Source organism: Callorhinus ursinus, unplaced genomic scaffold (genome assembly GCF_003265705.2).
Source record: "Callorhinus ursinus isolate GAN/ISIS: 27379988/994484 unplaced genomic scaffold, GSC_fseal_2.0 scaffold1, whole genome shotgun sequence".
Lineage (NCBI taxonomy): Eukaryota > Metazoa > Chordata > Mammalia > Carnivora > Otariidae > Callorhinus > Callorhinus ursinus.
The window spans coordinates 28,084,342-28,106,122 of record NW_027397063.1 but is presented as its reverse complement, the minus strand read 5'-3'; the positions used below and the strand labels follow the sequence as shown (position 1 = coordinate 28,106,122).

Sequence of the window (21,781 nt, the reverse complement as noted above, 5' to 3'; positions counted from 1 at the left end):
TATCCCCACCATCTTTTTCTCTAATAGCATGAATATTATATATATATTTATATATATTTTATATAATTTATATATTATATATAAATATATATTTATATATTTTATATATTATGTATTATATGTTATATATCATAAATATAATTGCATGGGTTTCTAGTCTGTTTTTTTTAATTAAATTTTCTCTCTTGCTCACATTGTTTAGTTTCTATTTTTCTATGTTCCTGTTTATTGATTACTTCCTTTTATTTCTTTGCTGAAGCTTTCTGTTTTTATATTTGTTTCAAAGATGCTCGTAGCCAATGAGGTTTATCCGAGGCACAATTATTGCTAATTGAAAACTTTTCCCAAAGATGCTCATAATTACTCATTGAAGCACTTTTATTGTGACTGCTTTAAAATAATGGTTACATAATTCTGCCATTACTGTCATCTTTGATGGCATCTATTGATTGTTTGCATTCATTTTGAGATCTTCCTGTTACTTGATATAACAGATTATTTTTTACTGAAACCAGGACATTTTGGATATCATAAGACTGGATCTTTTCTAAACTTTTTATTTTAGCTAGCTATTTGACAGTTCACCAGGAGGAAGGGGAACACCACTCTGACAGTTCCAGGTAGACCTAAATGTCTAGATTCACTGCTTGGCCTCTGCTATACTCAGGCAGTAGGTATTTTCATTGCCACTTGGCAGGAATGGGATTTCTGTCTTAGTATGTATTCTCCACTGATACCACACTGGGATTGTCCTCATGGTAAAAGGCCAGACTCTTACTGAGCTGTCTCTGACACCATCCTGGTGGGGGTGTTCAAATATCTCATTATACCCTTGTGAGGATGAAGTCTAAACTCCCCATTTGGGCTTTGTTGGCATGGCTGGTAGTGGGGCAACAGTTTTTATGGTGTTCAGCAGAGTATATTGTGTATTGTCTAAAAATTTTCTTCTTACTAGAGCAGGCTTTTGTTGGAAATTTTTGTTTTTTCTATGTCTGCTGTCATTTCCAGGTTGCTGGCTTCCTTAGCTCCATGTCTGAGGTATAAGAGGCAAAAAGAATTTCCAAGGAGCACAACATAGTGTTATCTTTCTGGCATCAGGATCCCTAGTTGAGTTGATTTCTTTTCTCCACTTTTCAGAATCTTCATATGTTTGTTTTGTATATAATATTCAGGATTTTTAGTTGTACTGGTAGGAAAAATAGAGGAAAGTGTGTCTACTTCATCTTTCCAGAAGTGGAAGTCCTCCAATCAATTTGAGCTTTTGCATTTAATGGCATCCTCAAGATATATAATAAATATTTCTTTATAATTTCTTTATTTTCCTTGTGATAATTTGTTATATAGATAATACCATTTTTTTCTTTAACAAGGGATAATCCTTATTTGCTAATATTAGTATTAGATATTTCAAAATCATATAAATGCTTAAATTTAATTCATTTTAACAAGTAGATTTTCATAAAATGACATTAATTTATATTTATTTACACTAAAGCAGCCAGCTTAACAATGGGAGCAATTAAACTCAAAATTTAATAATATGTCATTAGCTTGTTTCATTTGTTATAATTGGACCAACTAAATATTTTTTTAGTTAGATTAATTTATATTTGAGTTAATTATCAGGCCATTTTAGTTTTCAAAACTATGCAGTCTGCCAGAAAAAAAGAAATTATATATGTTTTAATGTTGTAATTTTAGTTTTTCTCTTTTAAGAGAGACCTTCTAGCTTTTATATGCAGCATGTGAAATAATAAAGGCAGGAGCCACAAGAAAAGACCAAAGCCTACTTGCTTTCTGTGTGGATATTGGTGACAATAAGATTACTTCTGATTTATGCTTATTTTCCAAACCCAAGAAGTAACCTAGGAGAATTTCATTTACTCTCTTACTGTGTCATAAAATCTAAGGTTTTCAAAGCAACATTTTGTTGGAACATAGTTAGGACTTATATAACCAGTGATCAAGTCTCAGGAAGGGTAAAGGCTCTTTTAGAAGCCATATTCTATTAAAAAAGAGGGGAGGAAAAGTGTATGTAAATGCCATTAAAAAAAAAAGAAAAGATCTGTTTAAAGAGAAAAAATAAAGGGAGGGTGTCTGAAGAACATCAAAGTGATTGTTAAGTGCTGCTGTACAGATAGGTGTAGATTTTGGAGAATTAGGTTTTCAGCAGTTACATCTTGGAATCAATAACATTTATAAAGTATTAAAGTGTTTGAACTTTGAATTTTTAAAGTTTTTTTTTCCTTAAGGAAATTCTATGCAAACATGGGGCTTGAACTCACAACCCCTTGATCAAAAGGCAATTGCTCTACCACCTGAGCCAGTCAGACACCCTCTAAACTTTTACATTTTACTTTATTTTATTTTTAAGGATTTATTTATTTATTTGAGAGAAAGAGAGAGAGAGCCCACATGAGTGCGTGGGAGTAGGGGAGGGGCAGAGGGAGAAAGAGAATCTCCAGCAGATTCTCTATTGAGCATGGAGTGGGACTCGAGGCTCGATCTCACAGCCCTGAGATCATGACCCTGAGATCATGACCTGAGCTCAAATCAAGAGTTGGATACTTAGCTGACTGAGCCACCCAGGCACCCCAAACTTTCATATTTTAAAGATTTATTTATTGTTTTAGAGAGAGAGAGAGAGAGAGCTGGAGGGGAGGAGCAGGGGAGGGGGGAAAATCTAAGCGACTCCATGTTGAGTGTGGTGCCCAATGCAGAGCTCGATCCCCCGACCATGAGACCATGACCTGAGACCAAACCAAGAGTCAAATGGCCAACAAACTGTGCCACCCAGGCGCCCCTGGAACTTTTACATTTTGAACAGCAATTGTATTGGTTCCATTTTTCTCTTGCTCTATGACCTGAAGTCTCAATGGACCTTTAGATGCCTATTTTTTCTAAAGAACTGTCTGAGATAATCATCTCCTTTGCATGCACAATATCTGCTATGTAATTTGTGCTAAAGGTGTATGCTAGGAAAAATATGGATGAGAATGACATTTGTATTCTTTTCATTGTTTTATTCCATTGCTGCTACATTCATTCCATTTCTTAATTGATTATATTCCTATTGAAGACATTCTAATGTCTTTCCATTACCTGTAGAACATCATTTAAATTAATTAATTTGTTATTCCAGGCCTTCCATTAGGTTAAAATATATCTTCTGATTTTACTTTTACTGGTTATCTATTTGTAATAATCACATTGATGATGATGATGACAGTAGTAATAATAATAAATGTCCAGCCATATATAACATTTGTCAGAAATTATTCTGAGCCCTTCACATGTATTAAAATTTTAATCTTCATTTAAATTTAATCCTTATTTAAATTTAATTTAATCCTCATTTAATTTAATCCCTATTCAAAGAGGCAGATACTATTATATTCACCACTTTATATAAGAGGTAACTGAAACAAAGATTACTTAAATAACTTGTTTAAAGTCACAGATTGTTGGAGGAGGTCATAAAGAAAATGTGACCACCAGTTGACCCGCAAGCTGGACCCTTGCAATTGGAGACTCCCTATCCTTGGGATGTGTTCTGCTTGCCTTCCCCACTCCCAGAAGCACCTCCAAGTATATGTCTTGAGATAGAAATGTGATATTGAGGTTATTCAGACAGGGTACGTGACTGAATGCAGTTAAAGCCTCTATATGAATGTTGAAGATTCTGGTGGGCAGGTGTGGAGATCTACCAGTCTTGTGGCAACGTGACTTAAGCCTCATAAGTAATTCCCCTGGCTTATTAAACCTGCTGCCTACTAATATGAAGTGGTCTGCCTTTTTCTGTGGTCTGTCTTTGCCCTAGAAGTATGGAGGTTAGTTTCAGATTATACCCAGAAAGTGCTGGAAGAAGTTTCTCTCTAGCAGAGATAAAAGTTAGCTGAGCAGGATTTGAAGAGAGCATTTCTCTCCAGATTTGTGCCATTAACCTCTACATTCAAATGCCTCTCTAAACTGAACATTTGCTGTATATTATCAGTATGTTAAAATTTACTATTTTTTTAAATCACATATTCTCACTCTAATGTTTTACAGTGAAAATCCTATGAGATTGTTAAGTCTTGTCAAGTTTCATCTTTTCCACGAAACCTTCCATAGTCCAAGTTTGAAGTATTGTCTCCTCTCCAGTGATCATATATCTATTTTAACCTTATAGGACATACTGCTTTCTAGCTTGGATCTTAGTGATTTATAAAAATATTCAATTGACTGTAATGTTTTTTGAAACTTAGAATGTTATTTATGCATTAATTTTCTTAACTCTACACAGCTAGCAGTTACTAATTCTCCATTCCTATGCTAAATCTCCTTTCTTTATCTTTGTTGATGGATTAACACATTATAGTGATAAAATTTTCCTCTATCATTAATATTGTGTTTTGCCTTTATTACATATATTTTTATTCTATAAACTACACAATATTATTTTGAGTGAAAATTCTTTTTTTTTTAAAAGATTATTTATTTAATTGACAGAGAGAAACACAGCGAGAAAGGGAACACAAGCAGGGGGAGTGTGAGAGGGAGAAGCAGGCTTCCTGCCAAACAGGGAGCCAGATGTGGGGCTCGATCCCAGGACCCTGGGATCACGACCCGAGCCGAAGGCAGACGCTTAAGGACTAAGCCACCCAGGTGTCCCTTGAGTGAAAATTCTTAATTTTGATAGGAATGCAATTAGTTGGATGATGGAACTATAAATTGGTTAACAGTTACTAGGAAATAAATCACTTTAGCAATATGCATAGAACCCCCCAATGTGTTATAACCTTTATCCTGCTAATTTTAAATTTTGGTAATATTCCTAATCCTATTCTGGAATATTATCAAAAATGGGAAATACAGAGAGTTTATACATAAATATATAAATTGTAGTACAATTTCTAATAGTGGAAGATTAAAAACAATCAGAATATTAAGCTAAAAAGAAATAACTACATTATTCCTCATTTTTGTTACTATTCTGTCCTCAAAAACATTTCTAACAAAGATCATTAATATTATGCAAAAATTAACTATACTTTCTAAATAAAGTTATGCAAGATATTTATGAGAGGCACTCAATATTTTTTCAACTGTCAAAAATATTTTTATAACAATTTTTAAAAGTTGAAACCATTAATAAATTGTGTTTTCAACAGGATTAGCTCTTGACTTGAATCTTGACTTGATTTTCTCCGGTTGAGGTGAATTGCCTTTTCCATGTAGATGCATGTTATAGGATTTATTTAAAAAATTTAAATATAGGGTGCCTGGGCGGGTCAGTTGGTTAAGCGACTGCCTTCGGCTCAGGTCATGATCCTGGAGTCCCAGGATCGAGTCCCACATAGGGCTCCCTGCTCAGCAAGAAGCCTGCTTCTCCCTCTGACCCTTCCCCCTCTCATGTACTCTCTCTCTCTCATTCTCGTTCTCTCAAATAAATAAATAAATCTTTAAAAAAAAATTTAAATATGGGGCGCTTAGGTGGCTCAGTCATTAAGCGTCTGCTTTCGGCTCAGGTCATGATCCCAGGGTCCTGGGATGAGTCCCGCATTGGACTCCCTGCTCCGCGGGGAGCCTGCTTCTCTCTCTGTCTCTCATGAATAAATAAATAAAATCTTTAAAAAAAAAGAAAAAGTTAAATATCTCTTAATCTTATCTTAAACAATATCTGTGATACTGGGGGTGGGAGAAGAATCTATGTTTTTTATTGATATCTTCAGTTCCCAGTAAGAATTGGTCAGAAAAAAGTTGAATGAATATATTTTGAATGAAATTAATTTAGTTATTTGCTATAGTACTTCAGTGAAGAGATATCTATGGGCTGCCTCAGGTTTCTAGAGAGTGTTAATCTTCTCATGATAATTAACCTAATAATCACCAACAATAGAATGAAAGATTTTATCACAACCAATTATTAATTCCCTTTCCTTTTCACAGCATTCATTCTGTCCACATTTATCAAAGGGCAACTATAAGTTGTATGTATCTCTCAACACTTTAACCTAACAGTAAATACAAAATACAGACCAAAGTAAAATGTAGGCCACAGTTGATGCTTCTAAATGTATCCTAGAACAAATATTAGAAAAATACCTACTCCTGAAACCATGAGAAAAAATTTAAGCAGAAACATGTTCATCATTTCAGATGTTTATTCTTATTTTTTGTGGATGAAAAGGACACAAATGTATTTCCTTATAATAAACTTTGTTCCTTCCCCATCTATTTTCTGAAAGAGTTTTTATATAATCTGTTCCATTTTTTAAAAATTGGATAGTTTATAACCATCTGAGCCTGATATTTTCTTTGTGGGAATAACTTAATTATGACTTCTTTTTTTTAATATATAGCTATTCAGACATTCTATTTCTTTAAGTTTGGTGAGCTGTATTTACTAGGAATTGTCTATTCTATTCAAGTTATAGAACTTACTTGCAAGAAAGTGTTCATAATATTTTTCATTTTATCCTTTTTTTTCATTTTTACAGTTTCTATTTAAAGTCATATATAAGATACTTTATTCCTACATCTTCTCAATTGTTACTTCCTAATATTGCCCTTTTCCTTTCCTACTTTGCAAAATTTGGTTTTATGTTCAAGGGTCATTTTGTGGTGTTTATTCAGTTTTAGTCTAGTGGTAACCACATTGCTAGGATGAATGCCCACATGGACAGTCATGCCATCTGGCTTCTCTCACTGCACTCGTTCCATGTAGATGATGTATTTCTTCCTGTAAACTTAGATTTCTTTACCAATTTGCTGACCTTTGTAGTGTCCTCACATAACCTTTCAGATGGGCATGGATCGAACACTGTTCTTCTATCTCAGCTCTTTGGAAAGAGGGGAAGACAATCTTCCTGTGAATGTGGGAAGACTTAAATGTCTTTTACTGTTCCAGCTCTTGGTCAGAAGTCACAAAAGGACTGAACTTCATTTTGGCTGCTTTCAGCCATGGCCACGAAAGGGAAGAGCTCACTTTATCCTTTTTTTTTTTATTTTTTTATTGTTATGTTAATCACCATATATTACATCGTTTGTTTTTGATGTAGTGTTCCATGATTCATTGTTTGTTCATAACACCCAGTGCTCCATGCAGAATGTGCCCTCTTTAATACCCATGACCAGGCTAACCCATCCCCCTACCTCCTCCCCTCTAGAACCCTCAGTTTGTTTTTCAGAGTCCATTATCTCTCATGGTTCGTCTCCCCCTCTGACTTACTCCCCTTCATTCTTCCTCTCCTGCTATCTTCTTCTTTTTCTTTTTTCTTAAAATATGTTGCGTTATTTGTTTCAGAAGTACAGATCTGTGATTCAACAGTCTTGCACAATTCACAGTGCTCACTGTAGCACATACCCTCGCCAATGTCTATCACCCAGCCACCCCATCCCTCCCACCCCCAACCACTCCAGTAACACTCAGTTTGTTCCTGAGATTAAGAATTCCTCATATCAGTGAGGTCATATGATACATGTCTTTCTCTGATTGACTTATTTCACTCAGCATAACACCCTCCAGTTCCATCCACGTTGTTACAAATGGCAAGATCTCATTCCTTTTGAGGCTGCATAATATTCCATTGTGTATATATACTATTCTTCTTTATCCAATCATCTGTTGATGGACATCTTAGCTCTTTCAATAGTTTGGCTATACTGGACATTGCTGCTATAAACGTTGGGGTGCACGTACCCCTTCGGGTCCCTACATTTGTATCTTTGGGGTAAATACCCAGTAGTGTAATTGCTGGATCGAATGGTAGCTCTAATTTCAACTGTTTGAGGAACCTCCATACTGTTTTCCAGAGTGGTTGCACCAGCTTGCATTCCCACCAACAGTGTAGGAGGGTTCCCCTTTCTCCACATCCCCGCCAACATCCTCGTTCCCTGACTTGTTAATTTTAGCCATTCTGACGGGTGTGAGGTGGTATCTCATTGAGGTTTTGATTTGGATTTCCCTGATGCTGAGCGATGTTGAGCACTTTTTCATGTGTCTGTTGGCCATTTGGATGTCTTCTTTGGAAAAATGTCTGTTCATGTCTTCTGCCCATTTCTTGATTCGATTATTTGTTCTTTGGGTGTTGAGTTTAATAAGATCTTTATAGATTTTGGATACTAGCCCTTTATCTGATATGTCATTTGCAAATATTTTCTCCCATTCTGTCTGTTGTCTTTTGGTTTTGTGGACTGTTTCTTTTGCTGTGCAAAAGCTTTTTATCTTGATGAAATCCCAATAGTTCATTTTTGCCCTGGCTTCCCGTGCCTTTGGCAATGTTTCTAGGAAGAAGTTGCTGTGGCTGAGGTCGAAGAGGTTGCTACCTGTGTTCTCCTTTAGGATTTTGATGGACTCCTGTCTTATGTTTAGGTCTTTCAACCATTTGGAGTCTGTTTTTGTGTGTGGTGTAAGGAAATGGTCCAGTTTCATTCTTCTGCATGTGGCTGTCCAATTTTCCCAACACCATTTGTTGAAAAGACTGTCTTTTTTCCATTGGACATTCTTTCCTGCTTTGTCAAAGATAAGTTGACCATAGAGTTTAGGGTCCATTTCTGGGCTCTCGATTCTGTTCCATTCATCTATGTGTCTGTTTTTGTGCCAGTACCATACTGTCTTGATGATGACAGCTTTGTAATAGAGCTGGAAGTCCGGAATTGTGATGCCGCCAGCTTTGCTTTTCTTTTTCAATATTCCTCTGGCTATTCGGGGTCTCTTCTGGTTCCATACAAATTTTAGGATTATTTGTTCCATTTCTTTGAAAAAAGTGGATGGTATTTTGATGGGGATTGCATTGAATGTGTAGATTGCTCTAGGTAGCATTGACATCTTTACAATGTTGTTCTCCCAATCAATGAGCATGGAATGTTTTTCCATTTCTTTGTGTCTTCTTCAATTTCTTTCCTGAGTATTTTATAGTTTTCTGAGTACAGATCCTTTGCCTCTTTGGTTAAATTTATTCCTAGGTATCTTATGGTTTTGGGTGCAATTGTGAATGGGATCGACTCCTTGATTTGTCTCTCTTCTGTCTTGTTCTTGGTGTATAGGAATGCCACTGATTTCTGTGCATTGATTTTATAGCCTGCTACTTGACTGAATTCCTGTATGAATTCTAGCAGTTTTGGGGTGGAGTCTTTTGTGTTTTCCACATAGAGTATTATATCATCTGCAAAGAGTGAGAGTTTGACTTCCTTTTTGCCGATTTGGATGCCTTTGATTTCTTTCTGTTCTCTGATTGCTGTGGCTAGGACTTCTAATACTATGTTGAATAGCAGTGGTGAGAGTGGACATCCCTGCTGTGTTCCTGACCTTAGGGGAAAAGCTGAGCTTTTCCCCATTGAGAATGATATTCGCTGTAGGTTTTTTGTAGATGGCTTTTATGATATTGAGATATGTACCCTCTATCTCTATACTCTGAAGAGTTTTGATCAAGAAAGGATGCTGTACTTTATCAAATGCTTTTTCAGCATCTATTGAGAGGATCATACAATTCTTGTTCTTTCTTTTGTTAATGTATTGTATCACGTTGATTGATTTGCGGATGTTGAACCAGCCTTGCAGCCCAGGGATAAATCCCACTTGGTCGTGGTGAATAATCCTTTTAATGTACTGTTGGATCCTACTGGCTAGTATTTTGGTGAGAATTTTGCATCCATGTTCATCAAGGATATTGGTCTGCAATTCTCCTTTTTGATGGGGTCTTTGTCTGGTTTTGGGATCAAGGTAATGGTGGCCTCATAAAATGAGTTTGGAAGTTTTCCTTCCATTTCTATTTTTTGGAACAGTTTCAGGAGAATAAGTATTAATTCTTCTTTAAATGTCTGATACAATTCCCCTGGGAAGCCATCTGGCCCTTTTGTTTGTTGGGAGATTTTTGATGATTGCTTCAATTTCCTTAGTGGGTATAGGTCTGTTCAGGTTTTCTATTTCTTCCTGGTTCAATTTTGGTAGTTGATACATCTCTAGGAATGCACCCATTTCTTCCAGGTTATCTAATTTGCTGGCATAGAGATGCTCGTAATATGTTCTTATAATTGTTTGTATTTCTTTGGTGTTGGTTGTGATCTCTCCTCTTTCATTCATGATTTTGTGGATTTAGTCATTTCTCTTTTCTTTTTGATAAGTCTGGCCAGGGCTTTATCAATCTTGTTAATTCTTTCAAAGAACCAGCTCCTAGTTTCGTTGATCTGTTCTACTGTTCTTTTGGTTTCTATTTCATTGATTTCTGCTCTGATCTTTATTATTTCTCTTCTCCTGCTGGGTTTAGGCTTTATTTGCTGTTTTTTCTCTAGCTCCTTGAGGTGTAGGGTTAGGTTGTGTATTTGAGACCTTTCTTGTTTCTTGAGAAAGGCTTATATTGCTATATACTTTCCTCTCAGGACTTCCTTTGCTGTATCCCAGAGATTTTGAACAGTTGTGTTTTCATTTTCATTGGTTTCCATGAATTTTTTTAATTCTTCTTTAATTTCCTGGTTGACCCATTCATTCTTTAGTAGGATGCTCTTTAGCCTCCATGTGTTTGAGTTCTTTCCGATTTTCCTCTTGTGATTGAGTTCTAGTTTCAAAGCAATGTAGTCTGAAAATATGCAGGGAATGATCCCAATCTTTTGGTAGAGGTTGAGACCTGATTTGTGACCTAGGATGTGATCAATTCTGGAGAATGTTCCAGGGGCACTAGAGAAGAATGTGTATTCCGTTGCTTTGGGATGGAATGTTCTGAATATGTCTGTGAAGTCCATTTGGTCCAGTGTGTCTTATTTCCTTGTTGATCTTTTGCTTAGATGATCCGTCCATTTCAGTCAGGGGATGTTAAAGTCCCCCACTATTATTGTATTGTTGTCAATGTGTTTCTTTGCTTTTGCTATTAATTGTCGTATATAATTGGCTGCTCCCATGTTCGGGGCATAGATATTTACAATTGTTAGATCTTCTTGTTGGATAGACCCTTTAAGTAGGATATAGTGTCTTTCCTCATCTCTTATTACAGTCTTTGTTTTAAAATCTAGTTTGTCTGATATAAGGATTGCCACCCCAGCTTTCTTTTGGTGTCCATTAGCATGGTAAATGGTTTTCCACCCCCTCACTTTCAATCTGGGGGTGTCTTTGGGTCTAAAATGAGTCTCTTGCAGACAGCATATTGATGGGTCTTGTTTTTTAATCCAAACTGATACCCTGTGTCTTTTGATTGGGGCACTGAGCCCATTTACATTCAGGGTAACTATTGAAAGGTATGAATTTAGTGCCATTTTATTGCCTGAAAGGTGACTGTTACTGTATGTTGTCTGTGTTCCTTTCTGATCTTTGCTGCTTTTAGGATCTCTCTTTGCTTAGAGGACCCCTTTCAATATTTCTTGGAGGGCTGGTTTCGTGTTTGCAAATTCCTTTAGTTTTTGTATGTTCTGGAAGCTTTTTATCTCTCCTTCTATTTTCAATGACAGCCCAGCTGCATATAGTATTCTTGGCTGCATATTTTTCTCGTTTACTGCTCTGAAGATATCTTGCCAGTCCTTTCTGGCCTGCCAGGTCTCTGTGGAGAGGTCTGTTGCCAATCTTATATTTTTACCATTGTAGGTTACATATCTCTTCTCCCGAGCTGCTCTGAGGATTTTCTCTTTGTCTCTGAGACTCGTAAGTTTTACTATCAGATGTCGGGGTGTTGACCTATTTTTATTGATTTTGAGAGGGGTTCTCTGTGCCTCCTGGATTTTGATGCCTGTTTCCTTCCCCACATTAGGGAAGTTCTCAGCTATTATTTGCTCCAATATACCTTCTGCCCCTCTCTCTCTTTCTTCTTCTTCTGGGATCACAATTATTCTAATGTTGTTTCGTCTTATCGTATCACTTATCTCTTGAATTCTGCCCTTGTGATCCTGTAGTTGTTTCTCTCTCTTTTTCTCAGCCTCTTTATTTTCCATCATTTGGTCTTCTAAATTGCTGATTCTCTCTTCTGCCTCATTTATCCTAGCAGTTAGTGCCCCCATTTTTATTGTACCTCATTAATAGCCTTTTTGATTTTGACTTGGTTAGATTTTGGTTCTTTTATTTCTCCAGAAAGGGTTTCTCTAATAACTTGCACGCTTTTTTCAAGCCCGGCTAGTATCTTTAAAGTCATGATTCTGAACTCTAGGTCCGACATCGTACTAATGTCCGTATTGAGTAGGTCCCTGGCTGACGGTACTACCTCTTGTTCTTTTTGCTGAGGTGATTTTTTTCGTCTTTTCATTTTGTCCAGAGGAGAATAGATGAATGAGAGAACAAAATGCTAACAGGTTTACAACATCCCCAGCAAATATACTGTATACAAATCAGAAAAGACCTGAAACCAGGGGAAAAGAAAGGGAAAGAAAGAAAAAAGAAAGAGGAAAAAAATGAAAAAAAAGATAAAAACAAGAACAGAACAATACAAAAAAAGCAGAATATGATCAAATATGATCAGGCTAGTGCATAGATCAGTGCCACACACTAGATTTTGGGCGTATTTTGGTCTGTTAGAAAAAAGTGCCTCCTAAAATTTTAAAGGAAGAAAGACATATATTTACAAAATAAGGGTTGATACAATGAAGGGATTGAAGATGACTGTAAAGATGAAAATTATAAAAGATTTTATAAAAGGACTTGATAAGATAAGAAGTTGTTTGAAAAAAGAAAGAAGATTTAAGAAAAAAAAAGAAAAAAGGGAGAGAATTTGATCAGGCAGGAGACTAAAACAGAGCCATACACTAGTGATTTAGGGTATATTTTGATCTGTTAGAAGAAAGTGTATCTCAAAATTTTAAAGAGAGAACAACTTATATATATATGCCAAAAATAAGGGTAACTATTATGAAGCAATAAAATTTGGCTCTAAAAGAAAAATAAAAAAAACAGTTAACAAAAATTAACTTTGATGAACTAATGAATCATGGTAAAAAAAAAGCCATGATTTCTATGTGCAGTATTCCCCTAGCGCTGGAGTTCTCCCGTTCTCCTTGATCGGTAACTTGGTCTTGGCTTGCTGGCTGTTCATGCTGATCTTCTGGGGGAGGGGCCTGTTGCTGTGGTTTCCAAATGTCTTTGCCAGAGGCTGAATTGCCCCGCCCTTGTCGGTCCGGGCTAAGCAAGCTGCTCGGGTTTGATCTCAGGAGCTTTTGTTCCCTGCAAGCTCTCGGTACAGCCTTGGAGGACCAGGGCAAAAATGGTGGCCTCCCAATCTCCACCTGGAGGAGATGAGAACTCGGGGCCCCGCTCCTCAGCGCGCCCACAGAGAAAAGCAGTCACTCCCTTGTCCCCGGTCTCCGGCCGCTCTCCGCGCTCACCCGGCTTGTGACCGAGCGTTGCTATCTCTGGCACCCGGCCCCGTGTGGAGTCTCCAAACCCAGCAGATCCCTGTGGCGCAGCCCCTCCCCCGCCATCTATCCTCCCGAATATCGCCTCGGATTCACTTCTCTGCATGTCCTACCTTCCAGTAAGTGGTCGCTTCTCTGTTCAGAGAGTTGTTGCTACTCTCCTCTTCGATCTCCTTTGAGTTCGTAGGTGTTCAGAATGGTTTGATCCCTATTCAGCTGAGTTCCTGAGACCAGATGAAATCTAGGTCTCCTACTCCTCTGCCATCTTGCTCCACCCCCTCACTTTATCCTTTTAATGTCTGTAGGGCCCATGGTGATACCTATCCCCTCTTACATTTTGTTTTCTTTTTTCTTTTTTTTTGTTGAGTCTCTAAGGTGTTATTTGATTTTGTTAAACTTTTCGAAGTACCAAAATTTTTGTTCTTCTACATTTCCTCCAACACTTGGTACGATCCATCATTTTATTTTTAGCCATACTAGTGAGTGGTAATAATTAATTATATTGAACATTTTTGTATCTTTGATTGCAATCCATATGTCTTATAACAGCAAGTAATGTTTAATGAGAAGATAGCAGCAGTACACATGCATTTTGATTTAATTAGAATAAACTATTTACAAAAAAATGGAAGGACAGATATTAAAGAAAGAAATAGTATTTTAAAAAAATTCTCAACAACAAAAGCAGTGAATTGTATTAGAGAGAGAGAGAGAGAGAAGAGAGATGGAGAGAAAAACAGAAAGATTGGATATAAAATAGATTTATTGCTGTGCTTTGTTGAAGTGCTAAAGGGAGGCTGCCTAAATTATTACCTTGATATATTTGTGTATGTAATTTGTGTATGTATATGCTAAGATATGTTTTATTAATAATTATATACATTTGCATTACTAATTTACTATTTCTTATTTTCTTTTTGGAATATTTCACCTGTGAAACCTAGACTATAATGAGACTGTGCTAACACTGTTATTTTTTTAATTTCATTTCCAAGTAGTTTCTTGTGCATTTTTTTCTTTATAAACTACTTCCCTAATACCCTAAATTCATTTATTTCTAGAATATTGGACTTTCTACAGCTGAAATAAACTTCAGATGCTTGTAAGTTGTTAGTATTTTTTTGTACAAGATGTTAATGTTAGTTATGGTATTTATTTTTCTTTAGGCCAAGATTGATTTCAGCACAGCTCCTTTTCAGGTTTTACCTTAAAACAAGCCTTTTCAGGAACACTGATAACTGCATTCCCTGTAGAGGTGAGGTAAGTCCCAGGAATTCATAAAATACGGCTTCATATCTGAACTGTGCTTCTGAGCCCCATGAGGAGGATGAGCAACTGATGCACCATGTGCCTTGTTGATAGGACTTACTTGGTTTCCTATTGTTCCCCACTGAGCTCTTAAATCTCATTTATTCTGAAGGACTGTGGAGAGGGATTAAGTCTGCCTAAAAGCAGCAGTGGTAAATCAGAGAGTAAAAATAGAAAAATCATATATTCTTGCACTATTGGTGCTTGATATTTCCTGGAATATTGATGAATTGACTCATTTATTGACTGGTGACTATCTTATGTCTTTATGCCTTCTTCTTTAGTCCTTCTGCCTTCATGATACATTTTCTCATTTGGTTCACTGTTCAGCTTCTAGACTGTCCGGTGACCTAATTAAATCTTAGATAATAGACTATTTTCCCCTTCCTCTAAAGTGTAATTGTATATTGATATTAATAGTTCATCTCTTATTCTCTGAAGCAGCACAGAATAAACCCAGACTCCTATTCATGTAGAACGTCTTAAATGATAACAATGCAGTGATTAGATTGTCCTCAGGGTCTTCTTTTCAGACTAAAGTTGACCTGTTTCTTCAAATTTTCTCACCCAGCATGATTTCCTACGGTTGGGGGTCACCTTTTTCTGAGAGTATTCCATTTGGTCACTGTCCCTTCCAAAGTATATATGAAGGGTTCTCTTTTCTCCACATCCTCACCAATGTTGGTTATCTCGTGTCTTTTTGATGATAACCATCTCAATAGGTGTAAGGTAATGTCTCATTGTGGGTTTGATTTGCATTTCCCTGATCATGAGTCATATTGACCATTTTTTCATGTGTGAACTCTTGGCCATATTTATGTCTGTTTTAGAAAAATGTCTATTCAGTTCCTTTGCCCATGTTTTAGTCAGGTTGTTGGTTTTTTTGTTTATTTGTATGAATTCATTATATATTTTGGATATTAACCCTTTATCAGTTATTTGATTTCCAATTATTTCTCCTGTTTCATAGTTTTCTTTTTATTTTGTTGTTTCTTTTGCTATGTAGAAGTGTTTTAGTTCGATGTGTCCTGCTTATTGATTTTTGCCTCTGTTGCTTGTGCTTTTGATGTCATGTGAAAAAAATTATTGCCAAGACCAATGTAAAGGAGATTTTTCCCTGTTCCCCCACCTCAGGAGTTATATGGTTTCAGGTTTTATGTTTAGGTGTTTAATCCATTTTGGATTAATTTTCTGAATGGTGTGAGTTAGGAGTCCAATATCATTTCTCTGTATGTGGATATCATTTTCCCAACTCCATTTATTGATGAGACTCTTTCCCCTTTGAATATTCTTGGCTTCCTTGTCAAATATTAGTTCACCATATATGTGAGGGGTTATTTTTGGACTCTGTGTTCTGTTCCCTTAATCTTTGTGTCCATTTGTATGCCAGTCTTATACTGTTTTGATTACTATCACTTAGAATGGTTTGAAACGAGGAAGTATGATGCCTCCAGCTTTGGTCTTTTGTAGTTCCATACAAATTTTAGTGCACTGTTGATGGGAATGTGAATTAGTGAAGCCACTGGACTATTATTCAGCTATGAGAAAGAAGCAATTCTAACATTTGCAAGAACATGGCTGGAACTTGAGAACATCATGGTAAATAAAATAAATCAGATGAAGAAAGACATATTATATGATATTGTTTTTGTGTAGAATCTTAAAAAAAAAAGCTAAACTCATGGAAACAAAAGAGAATGGTGGTTACCAGGGCTAGGGGACCATAGTTAAAGAAATGGGGAGATACTGGTCAAAGGGTACAGACTTCCAGCTATAAAAGAAGAGGTTCTGGGGATCTAATGCATAGTGTGGTGATTATGGTTAACATTACTAGATTATATACTTGAAACTTGCTGAGAGAATAGAATTTAAATGTTCTTACCACAAAAAAGAAATGGTAATTATGTGATAAGATGGAGCTGAAGGTAAGGTAATAATCATTCTGCAATATATAATGGTATCAAGTTAACAGGTTGTTTATCACTTACACAATATATGTCAATTATATCTCAAATGAAGCTGGGGGAAATATATATATATATATATATGAACTACTCAAGAAATACTTCAATTAAGTTCTTCAAAATCCCAGGTAAAAAGAATAGGTTGGGGATACAGCACCACCATGCAGTCAACATTTTAGAATTAAACAACCAAAAAAGATACTTAAGGACTGACACATTTGAAGGCATACTGATTCTTAAAAGCATTGCATTTCTGAGAAAGGAAGCCTCAGTAAGGATTATTAGTATCTGGGAATGCTCCATTAAGAAAGTGGGAGATGAACTAGAACTTGGAAGATGAGTAGATTTTCATAATGACTTACAGTGGTATTTAGTAATAAGGAAATATATTTCAAATAAAATAATCCTACTCTTTGTCCCTTCTGTTTGATGTTTGTACAAGTGACAAGTGAAGAGAGCATGGATTGGCATGTGGCAGAACAGCAGGTGCTGAACAAACACAACACACTGTGCTCTTGCACTAAATATCATGAAAAAACACCTTCTCCTACTTTCCATATGCAGAGAAATGTATTAAATTATGGATTACCTTCTTAAACAATATAATAAATTAAATACCACATTTTAAGTATATATAAGTATATGTATACATATACTTATACTTTCATGTATAGGTTTATATTTTTAATAAAATGATCAGCGTGGAATTTCACAGGCTTGCATGAAATTTTATAGTGGGTTTTATAGTAGTTAAGTAATTAGTCAAATCTTCCTCAAAATTATTGTACACTGTAAAGTTTCCTGTGATATAAAAATGTCAATGATCTTTGAATTTTCAAAGAATAGATGCAGCATACACAATATATAAAAATGCTAGCACTTTACTAAAAAAAAATAAAATCAGTGAATCCAAGGAAACATAATCACAAAATATAAAAATACTTTTTATGATTCTAGAATTAGGACAAAAGTGTCAGATACATATCAGTTAAGTGATAAGGCTACTCTTAGGCTTATAATTTGAGAAAAACTTGTAAAGCAAGGAATATGCTACGTATAATACAAGCAGTCATCTTTTGTCTATAGAGTTGCTGAGTAATGTTCTTGAAAGGTTGAATTATTTGCACAGAAAGTATCAGGACAATCCAAGAAAATTCTTTAAATTATTTCAGTGAAGGGCGCCTGGGTGGCTCAGATGCTTAAGCGTCTGCCTTCGGCTCAGGTCATGATCCCAGGGTCCTGGAATCAAGTCCTGCATTGGGCTCCCTGCTTAGCGGGGAGCCTGCTTCTCCCTCTGCCTCTCTCTCTCTGTCTCTCATGAATAAATAAATAAAATCTTAAAAAAAAATTATTTCAGTGAATTAATGCTTGAGTTTATTTTGTTTAAGATACTGCTTGCAGCACATTGGGGATTTCATATCTCTGTGATATAAAGAAGCCTCTGGCATTTTCGTCCTCTATTGCTACTTCATTTGTGCATGCATTTCCAGAAAGAGAGTGCCAAAATCTAGTCAAACAGCTGAAAATGATGAGCAAGAGTGAAAATACATGATCACCATCTCAAAGAAAGTAAGTCTCTTCCACACTGACATTTAGGCAGTCTGAACTTCAATTTACTCCATGGGGAAAAAAAGACAATTTCTTGATGGATGAGGAGTTGATGATGTAGAAATAACTGTAGCAAGTTCTGGCCAATAATCCCAATATATTTCTTTCACAGTTAATAAAATTTCAAAACCTGAGGTGTTGTAGTAAAGTGATTGTAGCATGGTTCTTGGATGATGGGAAGAACTTTAGTGAACATCCTTTAAAATATGTGTTTTCTTGCCAGATTTTTTTTAAAAAGTTCTTAATTTATGTATGTTGCTGATAAGAAAAATGCCAAATTTCCTCATCCTTTAATAGTATTGACACATTCCCCCCCCCCTACTACCACCCAGTAGTTAAATTTTAATGATCTATGTTATTTGGTAGAGGTATTTTCAGTAAATTAAATTTATCCATAATTAAAATTTTTTTCCGTTGAATTGTTTCAATGTTTCAAAATTTCCCCCTTTAAGATTTTAGCCAAGTATATTTGACATATTTCACTGTTCCTATGTTTTTAGAACAATAGGGACTAATCAGAAATTAGAGCAGCTCTAAACACTCAGACTCAATAATTTTCTCAGTCGCTGAATTCAGTGCAGTTAAAACTAAAAAATAGTTTATTACATTGTGGTCAACATTATAGTAGCAGGTTCTCATTGTTGGATATTAATTTAGGAATATTCCCCCACTAACATTTTTGTTATGTTCTAAAAGCTGCCTCCAGAGAAGTTTAGCACTTTGAAATGCAGATTTTTTAGTTCTTCTCATAAACAATACCATAAAAGGTGAATGAATTATTGAAGCAAGTTCACAAATCCTATTTACTATGATGTTATAGAAGAATATTACTGGGGCACCTGGGTGGCTCAGTTGGTTAAGCGACTGCCTTCGGCTCAGGTCATGATCCTGGAGTCCCAGGATCGAACCCCACATCGGGCTCCCTGCTCAGCAGGGAGTCAGTCTGCTTCTCCCTCTGACCCTCTTCCCTCTCGTGCTCTCTATCTCTCATTCCCTCTCTCTCAAATAAATAAATAAAATCTTTAAAAAAAAAAGAAGAATATTATTGATGGCAACATTTGTATTGTTACTAATCCCAACTCATAACCTAGTTTCTATGGAAAGTATATTCAGAATTGTCCCAGAGAATGCAGGTCTGTTTTCACCAAGTAAACAGTGGAAATGGAAACTCCTGGGTTGTTTTGGCAGTAGGAAAAGGATTCCAGAATGAGCTTCCCCAAGGTGACATCTTTAGGTGAACAGAGATTGGACAGCAGAGTATTGGGTTGCAGGAAGCTGAAACAGCTTATTTATTAATTATACTTATAAAATCAACAACAACAACAAAAAACTCTAAATGAGAATTTTTTTAATTTAATTTAATTTTATTATGTTATGTTAGTCACCATATATTACATCATTAGTTTTTGATGTAGTGTTCCATGAATCATTGTTTGTGCATAACACCCAGTGCTCCATGCAGTATGTACCCTCCTTAATACCCATCACCAGGCTAACCCATACCCCCACCACCCTCCCTTCTAGAACCCTCAGTTTGTTTCTCAGAGTCCATCGTCTCTCATGGTTCATCTCTCCCTCTGATTCCCCCCTTTCACTTTTCCCTTCCTTTTCCTCATGTCCTCCTGCTATTCCTTATGTTCCACAAATAAGTGAAACCATATGATAATTGACTTTCTCTGCTTGACTTATTTCACTTAGCATAATCTCCTCCAGTCCCATCCACATTGATGTAAAAGTTGGGTATTCATCCTTTCTGATGGCTGAGTAATATTCCATTGTCTATATGGACCACATCTTCTTTATTCATTCATCTGTTGATGGGCATCTCAGCTCTTTCCACAGTTTGGCTATTGCAGACATTGCTGCTATGAACATTGGGGTGCATATGGACCTTCTTTTCACTACATCTGTGTCTTTGGTGTAAATACCCAGTAGTGTAATTGCTGGGTCATAAGGTAGCTCTATTTTTAATTTTTTGAGGCACCTCCACACTGTTTTCCAAAGTGGCTGTACCAACTTGCGTTCCCACCAACAGTGTAAGAGGGTTCCCCTTTCTCCTCACCGTCTCCAACATTTGTTGTTTCTTGCCTTGTCAATTTTACCATTCTAACTGCTGTAAGGTGGTATCTCAGTGTGGTTTTGATTTGAATTTCCCTGATGGCTAATGAGAATTCTTAAATGTTATTATATATTGACATCTCCTGCTGCTGTCTGGCTGCCTGGAACCACACTGTTGGGTCAGCCTTTTACAGAGTGCCTCACATTCCAAAATATTTACTCCAACTTACCATAATAAAAACTGGCATTCTTCCACAGAAGATGCTTTAGGATAATGTTTTGAGAAGAGACTGATAAAAGAAATTCACAAAAATATTTGAAGGCTAATAGTATAATCTTGTATTTCACACACTTTAGTCTATATCTGAATGATAATTTCACAGTGGAGTTTGTACTTGTAAAAGGACTTACGTGAGCACCACTGAAAAATTGTACCATTAATATATGTAGCTTAGTTATGTACAAGGGCCATTCTAATCCTAAAGTAATATAAGATGATGCCTTGAAAAATAAAGAATGAGAAAGAATTCAACACTATTATTTTAATGGTAATTGATAAAAATCTTTATGTCTTGAAACCTAATGCCTTTAGTTATAGAATAGCATGATAGTTTGGTTATCTTGAATAAGAATACAACCAATTATAAAAATGGTAGAAATAAAACTGCTTCTGTTTATTTTCTGAACAAGATGATGGGATTGATAAAGATAAAAACTTATTTAGTTTAATATATTTATAGCATGTAAATATCACTGCATTAAGTATTTAATTTTTTTGGATAATGATTCTGCATGTAGCATTTCACCATATCCTCCAGCTTGTTTTTTTTGGGGGGGGGCAGAAAGTAACACCTGTTGATTCATTTAATAATCATTTTGAGTTTATTTATGAATTCACTTATTGTGTGTATATCTGTTAACATATAGTAATTTAGCATAAACTTTAGGAACTACTTTCTTAGATAATGATGAGTAAGAAAATTTCTTGTTTTCATACACTATTTATGAAATTAGAGCTAATATTTATATAGTGCTTAACATGATCCTGGCACTGTTCTATGTCCTTTAACATATAAATATATTATATCTTCATAGCAATCTTATATAAGAAATCATATTACTATCTCTGTTTAATAAATAAGAAAACTAAGGTACAGTGTTTAACATGGCTAAGAATACACAATTAGTAAATGTAGACAGAGTATTATTTATTTATTTTTACCAAAGATATTTTTCAATTTTTAGGCATAGGAAAATATTCAGGATACTTTTGAAGTCATCTACCTTAAGAAGGTCTCAGTTTATCCTGAGGGATGATGTTCTGAAATACCAAAACACAGAAACAACAAATATGCAATCACAATGTTATTTGGTGTTTTGTGGTGAATTACATGAGATGTCAGTGAAGCAAATAAGAGACATATGGTAATTTGGTAAGAATGGGATTTCTGAATATTTTCAAGGAAGGGGAATTATAATTTGAATAAAATGTGGAGAGTGGCTTGTAAAGCAGCAATGATAATTTACAGAAATGC

The 21,781-nt window shown here is 35.7% G+C and overlaps 2 pseudogenes; one reads left to right on the top strand and one right to left on the bottom strand.

Moving 5' to 3' along the window:
- Positions 1-271: 271 nt before the first annotated feature.
- Positions 272-451, top strand: LOC141374447 (U4 spliceosomal RNA; annotated as a pseudogene).
- Positions 452-6,517: 6,066 nt separating this feature from the next.
- LOC141373753 (large ribosomal subunit protein uL24-like) lies at positions 6,518-6,928 on the bottom strand (annotated as a pseudogene).
- Between the last annotated feature and the right edge of the window lie 14,853 nt (positions 6,929-21,781).